Source organism: Micropterus dolomieu, linkage group LG22 (genome assembly GCF_021292245.1).
Source record: "Micropterus dolomieu isolate WLL.071019.BEF.003 ecotype Adirondacks linkage group LG22, ASM2129224v1, whole genome shotgun sequence".
NCBI classification, from domain to species: Eukaryota; Metazoa; Chordata; class Actinopteri; order Centrarchiformes; family Centrarchidae; genus Micropterus; species Micropterus dolomieu.
In genome coordinates, this window is record NC_060171.1 from 10,640,747 (window position 1) to 10,662,927 (window position 22,181).

The 22,181-nt window shown below is 39.2% G+C and overlaps 1 protein-coding gene across 1 annotated transcript in view; it reads left to right on the top strand.

Annotated features, from left to right (window-relative positions):
• Positions 1–11,098: 11,098 nt before the first annotated feature.
• Positions 11,099–22,181, top strand: part of pparab (peroxisome proliferator-activated receptor alpha b) — a 34,644-nt gene continuing 23,561 nt past the window's right edge. The window contains exon 1 of the mRNA XM_046036504.1: positions 11,099–11,276. The gene's annotated coding sequence lies outside the window, so the exon portion shown is untranslated. The remainder of the gene's footprint in view (positions 11,277–22,181) is intronic.

A 22,181-nucleotide genomic window follows, 5' to 3' on the forward strand; every position in this document is an offset into this window, starting at 1 on the left:
CGAAAAAGAAAGATCTGGATCCATCCTTGTAAAATAAAGATTGAATTAAGAAAATGTTAAATGTGTTCAAGCCCACAACCCTAAAACACAGGTCAAGAATCTAGAACCTAGACTAGTGGGACAGCATACACTAAACAAATGATTTAATCATAGTGTGGTGGATGAGTAGAAATTTACAGAAAATATTGAAGACTGGGAATACATATTGTGTAAATGTCCAGCTTCATCTTCCGAATTACCTCCTGCACTGAATGACCCTAAAGATCAGGTTACAAGTTAACAGCACTCCTTTCCATCTTACTATCACTGCAGTGAAACTTAGATTCAGTATTGATTGATAGGCGTTATAGCACTTAAACTGTAAGTATGATTGAGTTAAAAGTGGCTTTAATTGTTTAACAGTGTGTGCCTTCAAGCGTGAACGCTGTGTGAAAATGTAATGAGGTAAATGAATATCACGTTTTGCCATTTCCCTCTGAATGGTATTTTTCCATTGTGTGTGAATGGCTGTGCACATGCGCATGTATTTGAAACTGTGTCCTTGTGCGCGCGCATGTATTTGTTTATGCGTTCATGTGTCCATGTCCCACAGTGTGAGTCTGTGTCTGTGACATTAAGAGACGATGAGGTGTAGAAAGCAAGACTTTGCACCCCAGCCCTTCTACACAGCTAATGGAGGTGCAAGGCTGAGGCAGTGTATCAGTTACAGACGCTGTGAAGGAGTGCATGCTGAGTTTGCATAATTTTAAGAAGGTTGAATTTTCCAGTGGACAACCTCCTAAATTAGTCGTTTTAAGATTGTATTGCATAACTGTATAAAGAGCCTTAAACAAGTGTGTGTGTGTGTGTGTGTGTGTGTGTGTGTGTGTGTGTGTGTGTGTGTGTGTGTGTGTGTGTGTGTGTGTGTGTGTGTGTGTGTGTGTGTGTGTGTGTGTGTGTGTGTGTGCTTGCATTGCATATTGGTCCTCTGCAGTAAGTGTGTGTGGGTGCAAGTGTGAATATTTCCCTGTCACTGGATGATAGCAACTGGCTTCACTTGAAAGCAATAGCTTTCCTGGACATGCACTATGTTGGTCAGGACCCCAGAGCAATCTACTATATTAGATTGAAGTATGTCCAGTCAGCACACTGAGAGGACAGTGTGCCTTGACCTTACCTTATGAAATCTGGACCCCACATTGCTGAGAGTTTTGCAGGGCTACACAATGAGAATAGACTGATGTGAATGGCTGTATGCTTTACGCAGAGCAGACAGTTTTCTATATGTAGTTAAATCAAGATATACTAAATATGTTGCAAAATATGTTGCAAAAATGTGATGTGCAATTTAATTTGTGGTTAAGGTTTCCTCCAAAACAGTAATCTAATGCTTCCTGCCCATTTCGATTTCAAAACGTAAACAGTTCATTTGTTTCTATGTTTTTCTATTTAACATAATTAGCTTCAAATGAAATCTTTTATAAGGGAATTAAGTCCATGTCAATATCCTCTCTGTGTGATGCTGTTAGTTCATTTCTTTCTGTCTTTACTGTATGTGTGTGCATACTGTGGGTTGCAATTTTTCCTTCTGTCAGCTAGCTTTGTCTGCAAAGTGTCTGTGTGCTCCTTGTGTGTGTCTGTTACCCTGTAAGGGTGTGTGCTTGTGCATACTTACAATCCACTCATCCAGTGCTATGGTGTAAGTGTTGAATAATGCAAAAAGCCTCAGACTCACCACTGAGCAGACACAATGGGGCCTCTCAGCTCAAGACATACCGTTCTGTATTGCGCTGTGCTGTGCTGTGCTGTGATGTGCTGTACATTAGTGCCTTCACAGACAGAATAATATTACTGTAGAGGTATGTGCTGATTATCCTGATAAGACTTTGTTTCAGCATATAGTGTGGCAGTTAAAATGTATGATACTGTGGTTTTCTCACAGAACACACAAGTATGTGGCATACAGAATTTCATAAAAGCATGCTGTAAATAACTACGTTCACAAATTGCAAGCAAACCCTGGCAATATGTTCTTACCCTTGGATCAAAAACACTCCTGTAAAGACTATCAGCTACTGGGGTGTTTGCTGTTGATCTCACAGAAGTCAAATCATATTCATTTTGTTGTGTTGTGAAGTATTTTTCATCCATTTCCTTTGTTGCAGAAGTATCAAATATTCAAAGGAAAGCTACCTGACAAGCTGCTGATGGAAGGAGGAAGCGATAGGCCAGTGCCCCACCCCACCCACCTCCTCCTCGCTGCGTGTTACAGAGCAGGTGAGACACATTACCAGCGGCAGCAGCTGCAGCCCTCTGCTCCACACATGTGGGCCAGGATATGAGCTAGCTTGAGCTCACCCACTGTCAACACTGGTCACTAACGTTAACACTCTCCTCTCTGAAGCACAAAACTGTACTGAGAAAAAAGAGAAAACACAGTGAAATAAGCATAGATTATTATAAAATGTTTCTTTTTTAAATTTATATATATGCTTTGAACAGTATTGCTTAGCTTTAGTGCAATGGTTCCCACTCTTTTTAGCTTAGGTACTCTTTTAAAGTAATGCAGTTTCAACCCCATGTCACAAGTTGCATGTGAGTTGTACATTTTCTATGAGTTGCAAGCAGTTTAACCAGAGAGGGATAACATGTTGTTTAATTTGAATCATTTTCAGATGTCTGAAGAGGTAAAACTTTAAAGGAATTTACCATTAAAAAGCAAAGATTAGAGATAACAGGGAGAAATGTAATTTCCTCATAAAGCATGTTACCGTAGCCTTTAAGTTATTTACTGGTCACATTTGAATAAGGAAATATCTTAGCTATACAATTTGTTTGGGATATGTGCACTTTGTTGGATCATTTGAATTCCCTCTCAGCTCGAGCCGTGAACCTGATGACCCAGTCGTCACATTGTGTCCTGAACACACAGACTCTGGTCACACCGGTGAGGTGTCCCAGAGGGAAGTGGCATGTGTATTTATGTTTCTGTAAATCATAACCTCTGTTTTGCATTCATTGAGGTGTGTCAAAGCGGATAACCTGCATGAATGGGGACCTGAAACGACTTGTTTTTAAAGACTGTCCTTTGGGGTGAGGTAGTAGGTTGTATAGTTTTAGGGTTATACCCTTCCTGTCAGATAACTATACAACTTACTGTCTTTCCTGAAGTGGCTGTAATGTCATCAGACACCATTGTTGGAGCTTTTGGATCTGGATCAACACTGGAATGTGCCCACTGACTGCTAAGAGCACAACTTGTTTGCAGCATTTGTTAGAGGTAGGTCATTTAGGATTGTAGCTGATGAAGTACTTTTCCATCTTGTAATTTTCATGGTTGCACTTTAAGACTTCATGGTCAATAAAACATTTTGAACACTAATTTTATCATTAGTGTTATCTTTTACTGGCTGTCTTTGTACCAAACAAACAACAACAAAACTATTTTCCTCATATCTCATCAGACACTGTATATTGTGTAAGCCTTTACACAAACTTGCTCTCATCCAATTGCTATCCTCTTTCCATAGCTCTTATTTCTGTCTTTTTAAATATATTTTTTCTTATTTGATCATCACGGGATTATAGGATTTTTGTAAAAGTTCCATGGCTCTTACACTAAATTTGATTAGTTATGACTTTAAAAATTAAAAAATGACATCTGCCATTGTCATATTACTTGTAAGTTGGTTTATATATGAGGGGGGTTCATGTTCAAAATGTGGAAATGTTTTTATTTACTGTAAGAAAATCTGCAGTGTTTCTCAACCATAATGTTCTCCAGTACAAGTTACAACAAAACGTGTCAACCTGTGGGGCTTTTCTGATGTTCGAACGGGGTGAGGTAGTAGGTTGTGTGGTTTCGGGGTAGTGATTTTGCCCAATCAGGAGATAACTATACAACCTACTGCCTTCCCTGAAGGGCAGCAATACTTCACCATACAGACAACAGGAACATAGGTGGTCCCAGCCAATCATATCAGCAGAGAGGACCTGCAGGTAAAGTCTGTTCACTATGAGATTTGTCTTTAATTTGTTTATCTGCTTTTAACATTAATAAAAAAAAAAAGATGATGAATCAGTTTGTCTTTGGCATTTTTTTGTTCTTTTATTTATTCTCATATCCAGTAAGTAAGTGTCAATTTAAATTCAGAAACAGACTCTGAGGCTATTTGCAGCTGAATGACTGCATTGGTGCCAAATGTTTTCCAAATCTTTGTCATACCTGTGATGACGTTTACATACGGTATATATTTCAGTAGTGCTTTCTCCCTTCTGGTGAAAGCCAAAACTTAACATAAGCTACTCAAACAACAGACTACTCATCACTAACAAATTCTAATAAATCTTTGGTTGGTTCTGATCAGTTTATCCTGTCTACTAGCCTGTGTTGCTGTATCGAACATATGGAGAGAAGAGCCACGGCACAATCACCTCCTGGCCTACGACATGATTCATATGACAACAGATGATGGTTACAGTATTCTCCCTCTCTGGCCAACAGCACACATAAACACACACACACATAAACACACAGATGATGAGGAGAGTGTCAACCGGTATCAGGCCAACTTGTACACAGACATGCCTCACTGTCTGAGACTGCAGCCCTGTATCTCATATCAATGTCAGTGTTGGGGTTGTCATTCGCAGTAAGAGCCCCCCCTCACCCCTGTTTCTTCAGTCAACGGTCACATAACCAGTGGTCAACTTTGTGTCCGAGGTAACTTCTTATTCAAATGCATTTTATTATAAGTATGTCTGTACAGACACATAATTATACTGTACACACGTTCCCTGCCTTAGTTTTGTACTTAACTTTGCATGTCATGGTTTCACACATTTCAGTCATACCAAATGTGCTGACACTTTCACTAAATGTCACACACAATGACACAATGAGAAGGATTATGTGACTGTACATTACTGGAGTAGCACAGCACACAGTGGTAACATTGCAGCGTGGGAAAAAATCCACCACGGTACTGTATCCCATGTATCTAGAGCAGTGTGGGATGTATTTGTATGTGGGCTACACCCACTGTGTAGCTGTCCCCCGCCAGCCACCATATTGAATTGATTTGAGCCTTGGCCCTGGTGGTAGAGCAAAGTGAGCTGAATACTAAGCCTAATGAGACAATGGCTCTGTGTGCATCATGTCTCTGGGGTTGCATCTCAAAAGGCCATCTTCCATCCTTCGTATCCTCCTGCCCCATTGCTTCCCCAAAAACATTGCAAAAGGCTTTGAGATATACCCAGGGATATTCTTTTCCCATGCAATAAGGAACTAATGAAAAGCTTTTGAGACTCTGAGTCAGAAACATATGAGTCAGAATTCAATAATATACAAAGTTGCCAGGAATTTGACAAGAACAACGCACAGCACTGCATTTCTAAGCCTTCATATGATGTCATGGCTGTATAAATGGAATAGTGTTATTGATCGAATGTAAGTGGATAGAATTGAAGGCTCTGTGTGGGTAGGCCCCTTAAACAAACCATTGAGCAGAGTGCATTTACTTAAATGAAGAAAAGCTAAGCCTGTATGTAAATAGATTCAGCCACATTAATCTGTGCCATGGTGATTATGAAATGTAATATTCAGTCTGAAATGTAGGACAAGGAAATGTAATAATTTGTGTCTGAAGCATATTCATATTTAGATTCTCTGCGCATAGAATTTCTTTGTGACATAATGAATCACCAATATAAATGCAATAACAGGCGTTACAAGGCCTCGCTCACCTATAGATGTGACAAAGGCTCCACCTAGTGGATGGTCGTTAATATTCTTCATGTACAGCATATTTGCCCCTTATTTATTATTCTCCACTGCACTCTTCGTCTCCATGCTTATTCTTAGGGCTGCCACAAAGGATTATTTTCAGTATCGATAATTTTCTTTCTTTCTTTTTCTTTGTTCTATAAAACTGTAAAAAATGTCCATCAAAATTACCTGAAAACCAAAGTGATGTCATCAAATGTCTTGTTTATTCCACCAACAGTCGAAAATCCAAAGATATTCAATTTGCTATAATTTAAGAACATGGGAGTAGCAAAATCTTACATCTGAGAACCTGGAAGTGACTGAAGTATGGCATGTCTGCTTAAAAAGTGATTTTTTTACAAAACAATTAATCGATAATCAAAATAGTTGGCAATTATTTTCTGTCTGTAATTAATTGACTAATTGTGTAGTTGACTAGTCATTGCAACTCTATATGTACCATCTATATATATATATAGAGAGAGAGAGAAAATATATATATTTACATAGATAGATAGATAGATAGATAGATCATGAATCATGAAGTTACAGTGTGCTTAAAAACTGGATCAAAACTCTGAAGTCACCATCTGCAGTTTCTCAGCAGCAGGTGGCAGCAGAGGTCTCGCTGCTGTCAAAACTCAACATTAACCCACGTACTGTACGACAGTGGGTCATCATATTTACCCTTGACAAACCAAGATCATGCTAAAACACACCTCAAACATACTCTTTAAAAAGCTACAACTTTATATGTTACTAAAAACATAGACGATTACTTTTGTTGAAAATAGAAAATCAAGGCCATGCAGTTTAAATGTTTGATTTTACCCCTTTTGGCTGAATAGTACACTTCACATTTACATTCATACTGTTACCAGTGGATAGCAGGAGCACACAAAATAACTATAAACACTAGTGTAATTCTTGTTCATTTCATATCAACCAAAAATATATATAGGTCTATGTTACTGTATTATTCAATTTGAAGAATCAATTTCTAAAACAGAACAAATCCATGAAGTTTGGCAGGACAGTGGAGCAGCACTAAGTCTTCCCCTAATATTCATTTCTAAGGATTAGTGCCATTCAATAACCATACATTTCTTTTTGCTTCTTCATAGTCTGTTTTATTACAACTAGGTTCAGTTCAGGGACAGACATGTTGAAAGCAAATGGGGCAGCTGTCATTATAATATCTAGATGTGGAAATCTGTCTCCCCTTAATTGGGAAACCAGCTGTTGTCCAGACAGAATGTCTTGACCATAGGCTGCGGACTGTGCAGACTTTGTCTGCTCTCTTGAGTCATGTTGCAACGAGCTGTAGCTTCTGATTCTAATGTTTCTCCATGTCCTCCTCACATGGAGAAATCACAAGTGGCCATGGAGAAGTTTTGAAGCTGACATCTGTGTTTGTGTATGCTTGAGATTCATCTCTTTCAAAAAGAATTTGTATTGCCTGATTTATATTTACTGTAGAGGTGTACTGTGTTTCTCCCTGATTCTCTGGTAGCAGTTACGCGTAGCTCTACTACAGTAGTGTAATATAACTAAGTACATTTACACAAATATCCATCCAAAACTCTGCCATCCGCCTCCTCACCCACACCCATGACCACATCATCCCAAATTCCTCCAGAATCTCCACTGGCTCCCTGTTCCCCAAGGCATTCAGTACAAAAACCTCCTCCTCATCCAAAAAGCCCTCCATAACCAGGCCCCTTCCTACTTCATAGACCTGCTTCGCCACCACAATCCCCCCTGAAACCTTTGCTCTTCCGACACTCAGGGACTCAGCACCGTACCTGGGGTGACAAAAATCATTGCAGCCCCTCTCCCATACACATCCGTGACTGTACTGACCTGGACACATGTAGATCAATTATCAAAACCTTCCTCTTTAGATTAGCTTTAAAATGTATTATTATTGTTGTTGTTATTATTATTGTTGTTATTAATGTTGTTGTTGTTATTATTAAATACTGTACAGATCCCTCTCCATGACAACAAAGCAATCTTCATCCACTGATGAAAATCATGGGATATGGTAGAAAGTTCCACAGAAGGCAAGTAAGTCTATCTTGACTTTGGATTGTTTCGTCAAGCTACTGTTTCCAAGGTCAAGAATGAACCTTCTGGTTTAGTACATAAAACCGCCTTGACCAACTACAACCTTAAAATGCTGCTCTCACACTAACGCATCAGTAATAAACAAGCAATATTGTAACACTCACAGGTTGTTTGTTCTATATAATGAGTATTCCTGCTTAAATTCTTGGAGTATTTCTGTAATGTGGTCTTGCTACTTTTACGGATCCTCCACTACTCTACTGTATATATTTAGTCTAATGTTTCTTCATGTTCATGTCACATGGTGAAATTGTTAGAGATCAGACTGTAGACCACTCAGGGGCTCAGTGAAGTGAATCTAAGATGTATACTTTGTGATGTTTGAAAGACATTGCACTGCAGTATACTAATTTCAATCACCAGGATTTAACATTAAGATCCTCACTCTGAGTCAAGAGGATGCACTACTGATAGGGTAGGTACATTCTCTTTTTGCCTAACTCTAATTCCATACAGAGCTTAACTAAGTGTGAGGTTTAAGGGCACTTTAGCACGGTAGCAGACCTTTTTTATTCTCTCTTTGCAGTACATCTGAAGAGAGTCGTCTTCATGCAGTACGTACATTTACTGAAGTACTGTACTTAAGTACAGTTTAATAAAACATTTAATCTGATGTGTTTTTGTTGTGTAATTTAATATTTTTAACTTCTAATTTACTGTTTAGAGAGAAATATTTCACTTTCTATGCAAAACAGAGGACGAGTTTATAAAATATGCATATTTTGCACACGTTATATAGTAAATTGGTTAAATTAGCTTCACCTCAACCAACTAAAAGTGCTGCTTACATAATAAGGCATCAGATAAGGCATAGGTAACATTTCAAAAGAGTAGTATTTCTTCCACTTAAGTTGAGGATCTGAATCCTTCTTCAACCACTGTATGTAAGTGCTGAGTATGCATGGAGGTCTTGAGGTCTTGTGATCCTAGAACTCATACAGAACAGCCAGTATCTGCTTCCAGGCCTTGAGCCAAGCTGTAGAGTGACGCCCACATTGCTTTGCTAAAGACGGGGAAAAAATGTGATGGGGAGCTGTTGGACAACAGGATGAGGAAACAAGAGAGCAGAGAGATGAAATTGGCAAACAGGGTCACACACTCAGCATCTGGCGTGAGTTGGGAAAACAGATCTGCTCCATTAATGGGCTGTTTTTTTGCAACAGCTTGACTGGAAACACTCACAACTTGGCCTGGTGTCAGTGTGCAAGACAATGTTTTCTCCAGCTGCCATGTGATTCTGCTGAAAGTTGCAGAGGTTTTCTTGTGCACAGTTAGCGGGACCTTGCACTGATCAACATCCGGTGCAGAGTTCGACACTATAAGGCTGTTTTCACAATCTGCTGAAGGTGAAGCTTCTCTGTGCTCACTTTAAATCTCATTTTAAGTAAACATACAAGCATGACTTTGTGACGTCACCACCAGTTTGGAATCTTGGTCCTAAATGCAACTGACAGAAGTGTGATGTGGAAACTTGAAGCCTCCAGTATACATATACTGAGTCAGTGAAGGTGGAGACATCTTTTGTCCAGACGTTAAAATTCTGCAACAAAAGAAAGGCACTTGTATTTTTCAATGAGAGAGATGTACTGAATTTAAACAGTTTGTGGAAAAACATATCAGACTCAAATTGTTCTTCAAAGCAAATATTTTTATATGTCTTAAAATATGTGTGAGGGCATCTTTAATTTAAAGAAAAATGTTGTGATGGATCATCAGCAAAAGCAGGTTTGTGATGAGACAGCGGCCAATTTCTGGACAAAATATGAACAAACTAGAATTTCAATTTACTCTTTTCTACTTTTCAAAGTGATGTGCTTTTCAAACCCTCCTCTTGTTGTGGAGAAACTGGCTGGATAATATATATTATTGCACATAACATATTTTTTGACAGTTAGTTGAAGTAGACTGGATTTCTGTCCATCGATAACCTCAAAGAGTACCGTATTAAACTTATCAATTATTTGCACTACCATGGACAACCCTGCATAGCCAGTTTACAGTGACAATTTGAATACTAAATAGACACTGTCTGTGGTGGAAAGTAACTAAGTACATTTACTCAAATACTCTATACTTAAGAACAAATATAGGGTTCTTGTACTTTCCACCTTATGTTACATCATACTACACCACAACATATCACGGGGAATACTTTTACTACATTCATTTTACAGCTGTAGTTATTAGTTACTTTTCAGGAGAAGATTATATAATATAATTATACATATAATCAGATTATATGCATATAATTAGTAAAAAAATATGATGCATTGTTGTTAATGAAACTACCCACCAATATATGATGTAACATTAATGTACATTAATATATGTGCTTACATGTTATTGAATAAATAATAATGATCTAATAATGTAATACTGATGAGGGGCATTCTGCAGTACTTATGATAATACTTCTGGTAATTCTGAATGCAGGACTTTTACTTGTAATGCAATATTTTTATAGTGTGGTACTGCTAGCTACTAAGTAAAGTATCTGAATATGTACCTCTCCAGTACTGTACCCACTCACCTGTTCTTAAAAATTACAAGTTGTTTATCTTTGCTTATCTTTTGTTGTCTTTGTGGAGCTTTTTGTCCATATGTGTATCTCCCTGTACATGTGTATTAGAGCTACTGGAATCTGGAGTCAGATTCCTTAGAAGCTACTTGGCCAATTACATGTATGATTAAATAACTGCTTTTCTTTAAGCAAAACATATTTAAATCAGGTTTTTCTAATTCTAAGTTTTCTGTGTCTATGTATTTTGGCAACATGTTGTGTAATCGGAACTTTGTGCCATTGAAGCTTCATTGAACTAAAAATGTGAGCAGGAGAGGAGGAAACATTGGATGACCCTGGGAAGGTCATGTGGGGACAGTGCCCTGGATATGCAAATTTTGCCAGCCTGTATTCATTCAGGTCAGCATCATTATATTGCATTATCACACTGTAGTCGATTAGCAGTTCTAATCCTCCATTTAAGAAGTTAGGGCCTCAATGCTTTCTTTGTTTTGTATTGGTTTTAGCATCGCACTGCAGGAAAGGGTCTTTTTCCGGTTTCTGCTGTCACCGTGGTTAGGGGGCGACCGTCTCAAGGGAAACGGCTGCGCTATTTCTATTCGCTGAAACTATAGGTGTGTCAGGGGGTGTGCGCTTTCTCTCCGCCAGCTGTCAGTCATGAGGTCACTTCCGGCGGGTGTGAGCTCATGAATCTGCTTTGTATGGATGGTGGGGGATTTTTGACAGCGGCAGCGCTGTTGGGAAACAAACAAGGACGTGGTTGGGGTCGAGGACTATTTTTTCCCTCCTCGAGGCTCTGTCGAACTTGCACCGACCTCTTCTCAACCCAGCGAGATTTCCGAGGATATGGCGGCTTCGGATTGGGCTGGCTATTGAAAGGTAGATATATTAATTTAGCCTCTCACCCATGACCCCTCCTGCAGCGGCTAAGAGAAATATGTAAGGGAATTTAGTTGAATGCACAGAGATGGTTACAGCCTTGAAATAGTGCATGTTCTCCAGTTTTGAATTTATCCAGTTTTCAGACCAAAACCTTTTGTTTACAGGCAACTTGGACACATTAATAAATTCTTCCACAGGTCCATTGTTATTGGAGGCAGGCAAATCTGCTTTCAGTTTGGACGCCTTTGCCGCTGAAGTGGCGCGTGCTCATCAACAGGCAATATTTCTATATCCATTAGTAAGCAATGCGTTCAACACAGATGTGATTTATTTATATTTCCTCGTTGGTATGCCCTATTTTAGCGGTTATGAAGAAGCTGTGACTTGCTTATTAATATTGTTTGTTATGAAGGCCTCTGGTCAGCATATTTGATGCAGGGTGACAGTGACAATGTCAAAAGGTCAATGCTATGAGATAAATTAAGCACAGCAAAAGTCTAGACTTGATGCAAATACTGTTTTAGTCAGGGCTTAAGCACTCCAGACATGGTGCTGTAATTGCAAGAAGCAAAGCAAAGAGCCTAAATATTAGAGATGGAGTTTGGTATTCTTGCAAGGAGCTTTTTTTCCAGTTTAAACTGTCTTTTTGAGCACTGCAGAAATGTGACAGGAAATGAGGGGAGACAGACAGGGGATGATGGCATGCAACAAAGGTCCCTGGCTGGACTTGAACCTGGGATGCTTGACATGGAAATCATTTTCCATTTTTATTATTACTTTGGATTGGTGTTCAGTACTTAGCACACACCTTCACAGTGTTGAAGTGACTGATCAATGGCTGTGATCAGTGTGAAACAGTGGTTAATGTGTAGCTGCAGGTGCTGTGAAGTCAATGTTTAGATAACCTTGGGGCATCTCTCTCTCCGTCTCAGTGGCTTCTGAAATGCATAGCTCATAGTGTTACAAATATCCAGTTACATCATTCATTGTTTTTAATGAATGCCTCACAAAAATGTAACTGTAGTTGTTTATCACCGTTATCAGGTTATTTACCTCTACACTCTAGTATAGGAATAAATTCATAAACAGGTCTCCATATTTAGATTAGCAAACTTGATTTGAGTGATGGTGTGACTTCAATGAGCATGACATTCTGCACCTCAACTAATGACTCAGTCTTTCTTTAGAAAATTGGCCACCTCTCATGCGCTCATTTCTTAATAAGACTCTCTTCTGTGAAAGTGAAATTTGACCCAAATCCTGCTGTTGTACCTGTCCCATCCTAAGCAGTTTAGGAATGCATCTTTTATTTATCGACAAGTAGCAGAGTCCAATGTGTAATTTCAGTTGTTAACTCTTTAGATTAAAATGCCTGCAATAGAAGGGTCCCAAAGTTAAAGCTCTTGACAGTGCGTTTTTTTTTTTGCTCGTTTCCTGTTGTTCAAACACCAAAATCTAACTTCTCCCTTTGTTTAAATCAGGTTTTATTTTTGATTTATTTAAATGCACATGATTAGAAGGGACGTACATTTTTAGTTAGTTATTGAAAAGTTGCATCTGGAGGTGTAGCTCTTTGCTGACATGTTTCTTAAAGGTGATCTGAAGACAGATGCTCCATTCTGCTGCCCAGTTCTAAATACATATTAGATACACAACTCAGTCCTCTGTGTACCAGGCTTTTACATAATCCCCCCTTTGCTAACTCTTTAAGCAAGTCTCTACATTTACGTGGCCTTTACCTTGGGATCAAAGGTCTTCACTCAGAACTATTTTTACGCACCTTAACTTTCTGGTAATGTGGTTAAAGTCCACTAATAATTATACAATGATTAAGAAGTGTCTTTTATTTGTGTTGATGGAGTAAAGTAGTGTTGTAGTCAAGACCGTCCAAACCAAGACCAAGACCAGAGTTTATCGAGACCAAAACAAGACTAAGACTTTTAGGGGATAAGACCAAGTCGAGACCAAAATCAGTTCCCTACATCACATGACACACAAGAAATGTGGAACGAGATCATAGGTACTGCTCAAATTGATCTGGAAAATCCACATTCCCATTAAAACACCCACATACAAATACTAAAAGCTGAAATCAACATAAGCATCTTTATTCAGCACTCCTTTTCCATGCTTACCATCGCGGGGAGGGATGATAGTTGTTAACAGTAACAACACATTTAATTAGGGTTATTGGCTGCATTTGAAGCAATATGTTTTACATCCAATCAAAGTTAGGATGTTAATAAATACATTTATTGATATTCCCAAAGTTATGGTCTTGAGATAAAATCCAGAGTCTTAATGTCTGAGACCAAGACAAAACCGAGTACAAAAGCGGTCGAGGACGAGACGAGACCAAGACCATCAAAAAGTGGTCTTAAGACCGGTCTCGAGTACTACAACACTAGAGTAAAGAAAATTGAAGCTATCCCATTGAATATTTTTCCAACTTAGACTGAAGACTAAATCACTGCTTAGGCCAAAAATGTTCCAAGAGATAATATCTAAATATACCAAACCCTGATCAAATAGTAATTGCAAAAAACTTTTTTTTAACTTACTGGTGAATAGCAAGTGGGTGCGGTTACAGTTATTTAAAAAATGTAAATTAAAAATATTGTTCCTGGAGTACTCCAAACATTAAAGAAACACCTTCTTTATTCCATGCAGATTTCACTAGACACTGTGGATCAGGAGGATCTCACTCAGAACTTTTTGCAAGTGTCTGAACTCTGTCCATACTCAAGCAATTGTTTGTGCTTCTTTGAATCATCCTTAAGGGAACTTGCCATGCCATCCTTTTATCATAGCTAGTTTCTGTCCAGCTGTGCTGACAGTTTTTTCTCCAGGAACCTAAGACCTGTAATCAGCTTCTGCCTGGTTGCATTCACAGCCTGTAGTGACAGACTCTCTGACGCAGCAACAAGAACAGTGAAAGGTGAAAGGCGGAGATTTCTCCTCTCTGCTCCTCAAACAGGACTTTCTGGTTCTGTTCTCAACTGCACAGTCCCAAGAGTTTATCATTTGTCTCTGTTGTGGGTTCATAAAGAGATGCATTGTAAGGATGTTTTGCAACAAGAACCTAGTTCCACTGACCTATTTTTCATGTTGCTGCATCACTGATACATGCAGGGGAGCAGTGGGAAAATGTTAGCACTGGGGATAGTTAAGATAGCTAAGATTAGTTACTGTCTTAGATTAGTTCCAGGTAGTAATTCCAGAAAGCTCTTCTAGCTCTTATAGACACTCACTGGCAAGGATAAGTGGTACCACTGGCTTGTTATCCATTCTTCAGGTTTGAGGGTGCTTCTGCTATTTCTTACCTGTGTGAGCAAACCCAAAGAAATTAGCGTCTGCAGGTAGTGTGTCTTGTGTTGAGAACTGTAGGCTGGGGTATGCTTTAAACAAAATAGTTCATGCCAAGTGTCTTCCAACCACATTTAAAGGCAAACATACAGCTGTTCCAGATGGCTACACTCAAAGACGTACTTCTAAACTTGCCAACATACAGTACTAAGAGGCAGTAATCATTCAAATGGGAATAATGGGGTACACTTCCAGGCAGTCTCCCCTCAAAGAAATTGCACTCATCTTAAAACCAGAAAAGTGGCAAAAATTCAGACATTGGCAAAGGTGTGCATAGTGTGAGTTTCAGACACTGTTGAAGGGTCTGAGGCTGCATTCACACTGACAATAGCACTCACAAAATGCCACTTTCTTAGTCATGTCATTGAGGCCATTGATTTGTCACAACAGGGGTTCTTAGAGGGCTAACAGAGTTAAACTTTGCTCAACTTATGCTACATAGGGCTGCATCTAGCAATTATTTTCATTGTTCCATAATCTACAAATTTTTTGGTCTATAAAATGTCAGGAAATGGGGAGAAATGACACAGTGTTAACAAAGCCCAAGATGACGTTCTGAAATGTCTTGTTTCGTCGACAATCCAAAGATATTCAAACCGATCAATTAATTTAATAGTTGATAACCAATCAATTAATCATTGCAGCTCTAGTCACAATGCAATGCAATAACATCTGGCATAGTTGTCACTCAGATACAGATAAAACACATATTCGTAGATGACTTGACTGTAGTAACACACCCACACAGTTTTCCTTTACACAGTGCTATTTTTATTCCAAGCGTGGTCTCTCTGGGTTTTTTTTTAGCCAGTTCTATGCTCTATTTGTTTTGCAACTTGTGTCCTCTATCCCGAAGGTTTGACCTTCATCTGAGCCAGGTCTATTCCCCTTTGAGCCTTCCTTATGGTAAAGTCCCTCCGGGTTGAAAAGGATTGAGGCCCTCCAACCAGACTTAACACTAAGCAGCTCTGGACAGGAGATTGGCTGTGCTAATGATTGGGGAAGGATGCTGTATGTAGCCTAAGCTATTTGTATGTTGAACAATGAGGGGACTTGGAAGGAGGATTTCACAGGTCTCTCGAAAGAAATGTCTTTCTCACCACAACTTCTTTGTCTCTCCCAGTCCTGTCTTTCTGGTCTGCTTATGTGAGAGTCACATCTCTCTTTAACATCCTGTTTGTCACCCTGTTTGTCTGTTTGTTGAGGCATTGGGGTCTGATCCCCATATCCATGTGAGCAAAGGCCTTTAGAAACCAATGACCTATCTCCCACTCTAATTCTGTTACTGATGTATCCCGCTCTCTTTCACCTCCACTGATCCGCTCAGACAAAAATATCTTCATCGGTTTTAACCTCATTTTACTACCATTTAGTGGTAGAACAAGGAACAAGGACTCTACTGTATTCATCAGATGCTAGTTATGCTTGTTTCGGTATAACAGAAATCTTTGACACTAGCATGGAAATTGACAGTGTTTAATAACATGACAGGTGACCATGCCAAAGTTTGAGGCAGGGCAACGATTGTTTTGGATTAAGATAATAAGATACTGTGTGTCAGCTGTGTACCTTACATTGGTAAAATATTGACTATAATTTATAAGGCGATAGCGGAGTGTGTGCATATACGAAATGAATGAACAAACATTCTTTTCAAGATTTGCTGATTGCAACTTACTGCTTACTTGCTGCATGTAGGATGCCAAAACAACATTTTGTGTTTTTGCCTTACTCAGCGATCCCAATACAGTAGCAAATTAGTGTTGTTCTGTCACCAGAGTGCTGCATGCTTACTCACAAACATGTAGGCTGGTTTGGCAGCTAGAATGGGGGAACTCAGGACTCCAGTGTCATGCTGGAAAATGTAATGAGATACACACAGCTGTCTGAGCAGAAAGAAATCTTGTTCTCATCTCAGTTTTGGTGATTTCTGCAGTCTGGCAGTCCCCACTCTATTGTTTTTCAGTAATGCAGAAACTCCCTTAAACAATTTTGGAATGTTTTTGAGCATACCTCAGAGAAAAGATAGTTGTTATGGTCAATTGTTTATTCTATAAAGAAAACTCCCATCACAAGTTGCCAGATTTCAAAATTAAGTCCTAAACCCAAAGCTATTCAAGTTGTTATTTTCTTTTTTTTTGTTAATATTTTGCTGATCCATTGATTGATTGATTAATTGATGAATTCATTTCAGCCCTTAACTATAGCACACGATTTCTCCAAGAGTGATTCCTGCACATCTAACATAATACTAAGAATTTAAGTTCCACCTGTAATGTTGTTAATCAAGCCACAGCATGTAAAATGTTACACTGTATATTTCTTGGCAGGTGGTCAGTCAAAGTTCACAGGTCTACAGACTGTGAGGTTTCTCTGCTGTCTTGGTGTCCCTGTGCTGTGCTGCCAGGGGATCAGTGTATTGTATCTTGGCAGAGCCTCAGGGGAAACAGAGAAACTCACAGTACAGACTCACTTGAACATTCCCTTCTTTTGGCACTTGCCATGATATGTACATTGTGCTAATCACATGTGTAATATTTTTATTTTTGGAGGTGAATGTGGCCTAGAGCACTTCCTAAATATGAGTATGTACTTACTTGTAGAGCGCACTTGTACATAGTGTTCAAACTTGCCTGTCTCTGTTTTCAAGCCTAGAAATTTCTGGGCAATAGAATTTGATTTCCTCCACTTCAAATTTGTTTACAAGCACATACAGCAACAAAGCCATGCCCACATTTATTGCATTTCATGTTCAGAAGAAAAAGCTAAATACTGCAATATTTTTGATATTTTTGTACAATGCTGTACAGTTCTGCCGTCCAGCACAGTTGCTGTATATCAGTATATGAGTATGTAATGAAAGGAAAACCAGTTCAATTGAATAAACAAAAAGTGCAAAACTCGGACAGGCAAAACAGACTCAGGCACTTGGTGATGTTGACCCAGTTTAATATATGCATGTGCGTCTTGCTGTCTTGTTACCCCAGCCCTGCATCTGTCTAGTGATAAAAACAGCTGGAAAAGATTGCAGCAGTTTCCTTACTCTGAGATTTACAGTTTGAATGTACTGCAGGGAGGTTTTGTAATGGCTGGCCTGCTTGATCCTTGTAACTGATTTGGAAATAAGCACAAAGTGGCAGCCAGGAGCCAGCATTTGGCACAGAATGGAGGTGTTGCTTAAGGACAGTGTCATTAGCGATGATGATTTTGGGAACAGCGAAAATTAAGCCTGCCAATCGTTCAGCTGCAAATACATCTAACACACTGGGGACAAACTGTGGCTATACTGCAGGTCAAGGTTACACAGCAGCTGTGTCATTTCTCCATATGACCTGATGCTGACATGTCAGATTAAAGCCTTATTAATAACGGGCAGTATATCATGACCACTTGCCCAAATTCACCATCTTTTACTCTCTTTGTTATATTCTTCTGAGCCAGAAAAAGATGTCCCATGCAATCAGGTTTATTATTATAAAGCATATATCTTTAAACAGAATTGCACCATAAATGCATTGCTCAATGCTTCAGCATACAATCTTATTGCCCTTCAGTGTTTAACAGGTTATTGGAAACTAATATGTATCTAATACTTATGATGTAAATTAGTAAATGTTTCAGCCTAGCCTCATCCCTCCCCTCACAGCTTTATGAGAAACAAAACATTAGGGGATAATGGCAGGTATAAACTAAATTTGCTCAAACTAAACATTACCACCAATAGCTTTGTCAAAGGTCAACAGGACAACAGTAAATCAGTATGCCATGGCAGTAACCACACCCAAATCCATGTGTCTGAATTCAGATTTCAGATTCAGATTTTCTGTTTCTCCAAAACTGACAATTACAGGTAATGATTGCTATCATTTACCAAGGTTTTTATTTATATGGAGAATGTACACATACAATTTCATGTACTTGATATGGCTCCACAACACATACACACCTGCAGGCACACTTTCCGCCATGTAATAATGTGCCATAAACAGCCAGTGTGGAGGGATAGGTTTCCGTAGACCTTTTGAGGTAACATGTTACACTGTCAGATTGCACCTTCTGTAGTGTTTTATGGTCAAATTGTATTGGCTCTGTCTTGTGATTGAGTGTGAATATTTAATTATTATTTTAGACACTGAACACGCTGTCAATACAGAGGTCAGAGTCCACTGGGGTTTATCTAATCCACAGTTTTATGTCTAAAATCAATGCAGCAGTGGTTGTTTAACAAGCCAACAGCCAAAGCAAGAGCTCATCTTGAGTAACATTTGTCTTCATAGAAAGTCCTGTGCATTTAGAAATGGAATATTTGAGAAACATGCAAGTTTCCTGGAATAGATAACTCCAGTAGTGGAAAACTACGTATATTCAGTGAAGTAGCTCCTGCAGGGGTGTCCCAATGGCTTAGTTGAGTGAGCAAAAATACTTGTAAGATTTATTTTATTAGTCATGTTTTCTATAGGAACTGTTATACACTCATGGGGATACAAAAATATAATAAAAGTATGTAACTAAACCTCATCTTGTATGGCAACATGGATGAATAGTTCTTAAAAGAAAAAAAATGGACATTTAAGCATCTACAATTAATTGACATCTGCTTATCTTGTTGCTCAATCATCTGCTGATGAAGATCATATGATATAATCGCCACTTAAACTGCATTACCTCATAACAATAATGTAATGTTGCCAGAGCCTAATGCAGGCTTAATGTTCATGATGATGGATTAAGCAACTCGAGCAAGTTTGCTAATAGATTTTCATATTGTACAAAAATGAATGGAAACTAAAGCATATCTGGAAATGAGAGCATAATACACCTGAAAATATAAGCCTTTATAGCATGCATTTTAAATTATTTCTAAAAATGTATAGTATAAAGTATATATAGTAAAGCTCAAGTATACATAATTTATAATTGAGGAGCTTAAATTTGCAAAGACAGCAGTTTGGACCTTCAAGTGTACACACAGCAGACAAAATGTGCTCTCTACTGTACATTTAACTGTCAATGACCCTGAATCGACAAGGTAAGCAACCTGATAAAAGGATGATTGAACTGTTAGCTGTCATATGGCTCATCTGTCACAGACTACAGATAAAGTCCAATGTCAATCACTTCCCGACCTGTACTTTGGTCAGTCTCCATAACGATAAGAGGGCGCCGGCCAGCATATCAGCCCTGGGTGATAAGGGTTCACTCGAGTGTTTACACTGTGGGCACGGTCCAGGCTGAGCTCATAGAGTGAACTCTTAAAACAAACTGACAGGCGGAGCTGGTGGGACAGCCCCATCAGCCCATATTCCTGCTCCAAGACCACCTTTATGCCCCTGGGGCTCTTCTTCTTACATGTCTGTCAGCACTCACACCACATGATGGGTGGATTAAACATTAACCTGTGGTCAGCTCTCGGTCACACACACAAACAGTAACACACACACACTGAATGATCATACAAACTCTTGGAGAGAGGTGGATGTAATGTTGTCAGGGACCAAATTCGCATGGAAGATTTCAAGTTTTTGAATGAGGAAGGTAGGAAGATGTTGTTTTGTTGACAAATTATTGTTTTTTTTATGTTCTATAAATAGGCTATACCTAACTTACCAACACTCTTTGACAAAACAATTGTTGTACAGCAATAGCCTATACTTGTTTTATTCTAACACAACAGACAAGTAGGCTACATGAGCATTTTATATCTCCTTTATCTCTTCTCATTGCCAAGGTATGTTCTCCTGTACTTGGAAGGACTATAGTTTTTTTTCATGCCTGGGCGAGACAGGCCCATACATACCTCTAATGTCTTGGCCTGCTGCCAGCGTTATCTAGGGCTGCTCTATTATGGCAAAAATCATAATCACTATTTGGACAATATTGAGATCATGAGTATTCCACATGAGTTAAAGGACTGATCCACATGCTTCAAAGCATCTACCGTTTCCATTGTAATTGACGTCCAAATCAGTAGCCCATTCAAATGAGGGTTTTTTAGCCCATTACATAAGACATCATTATCCAACATTATTAAGCACACACGGAGCGGAGTCGAGGACAGACAGACCTGTGACAGGTGAAAGCAACTTCTTACGCTACATTACGTGTGTGTGTGTGTGTGTATGTATATATATATAAATAAAAATAGTGTATAGTAGCCTGTGCAGGCCGTGGCTGTGATTTATGGATTAAAATTTATAATAAAAATAAATAATAATATTAATATAGCTTGTTTTCATAATCCTTGGGAGACAATATCCTATTTGAAAATGATATTCATTTAAGCGTAATCTGGGTTTTCATAGGCTACTCTTTCCAGTTCTTGTCCTCATGTTTGATGGTTTTGAGAAGCGTAGAGCTTTATTGAATGCCCCAGAGACTGTAGTTTCCAGCTGAAGCCTGTGTGGATCTATGTGGATGTAATCATGGCACAGGATCAGATAACATGATTCCCTTTAAGTAGCCTACACTACTTGATGAGTGATGGATACCACTACTGACACTGTCAATCTCAACAGAGCAGGTGATTTGTAGATCATTTTCTTAAAGATCTCAGACAGCCCTGTAAACTAACATCATGCTGTTCTATGTTCTTTCCTGTTGGGAGACTAAGGCTGTGTCCTTGCCATGGTCATGCTCTGAGCATGTTTTACTGCCTCAGCCAGAGCTTTCTAACAGCTTCATGGCCTGTCTGTCTAATGTGGAACTGCGATGGATGATCATAACATGGGGGGCTGGGTGAACATACTAAGAGACTGTGAGAAATCCATCGGTCCGTATGGATTCTGTATGCTGCAGTAGGCTACATCCGGCCCTGCTACATCTGGCACAGAATTGCACAAGTCTGTAATGGGATTTATTGATTTTAATGAGAGACTGAATTCCACTGGTAGGAGGTTGTAGCTGTTTTCACATTCCTGCTGCCCGCTCTCTGCCACTGATTTCAAAGCGTGATCCATTTGACGGCATTGCCATGGCATCGTCATGGCGACCTCGGTGGCTCTCCTCGTCTTTTGTCAGTGTAACCCCCCTGTCCTCCCCTTTTGGACCCAATCCCATCCCTAACCCACACAAACACGAATGACCTTGCTCATCTTCCTCTCAGTGTGCACAGTGCCCTCAGTGGGCTTGGTTGAGTGAGCACAAGAGAGGTCTTGACCTAAAGGACAAAGGCTTGCTATTTCTATAGGAACTACTGTTTTTTTTTCTCTCTCTGTGTCTCACTTGCTCACTCTCTCTCACACATTGCTGATAAAGACCCTGTAATGTAGCTTAACCCGAGGGTCTAAGGACAGAGGATGTTGTATGCTGTACAGAGTGTAAAGCCCCATTAAGCAAATTATGGTTTGTGATATTGGGCTTTATACGTAGTGGACACTCCTCTCCACTCCCCGTGATTCTTTGTGTCTTTTTCTGTCTCAATCCACGAGACCTCTGCTATCTGCAACTAAGCTGCTCTGTCTGTTTATATTCTCATGTTGTATGTTGGTGGCAACACAAGGTTAGCTTGGTCCACCACTTCATAGCTGCTGGTAGGGG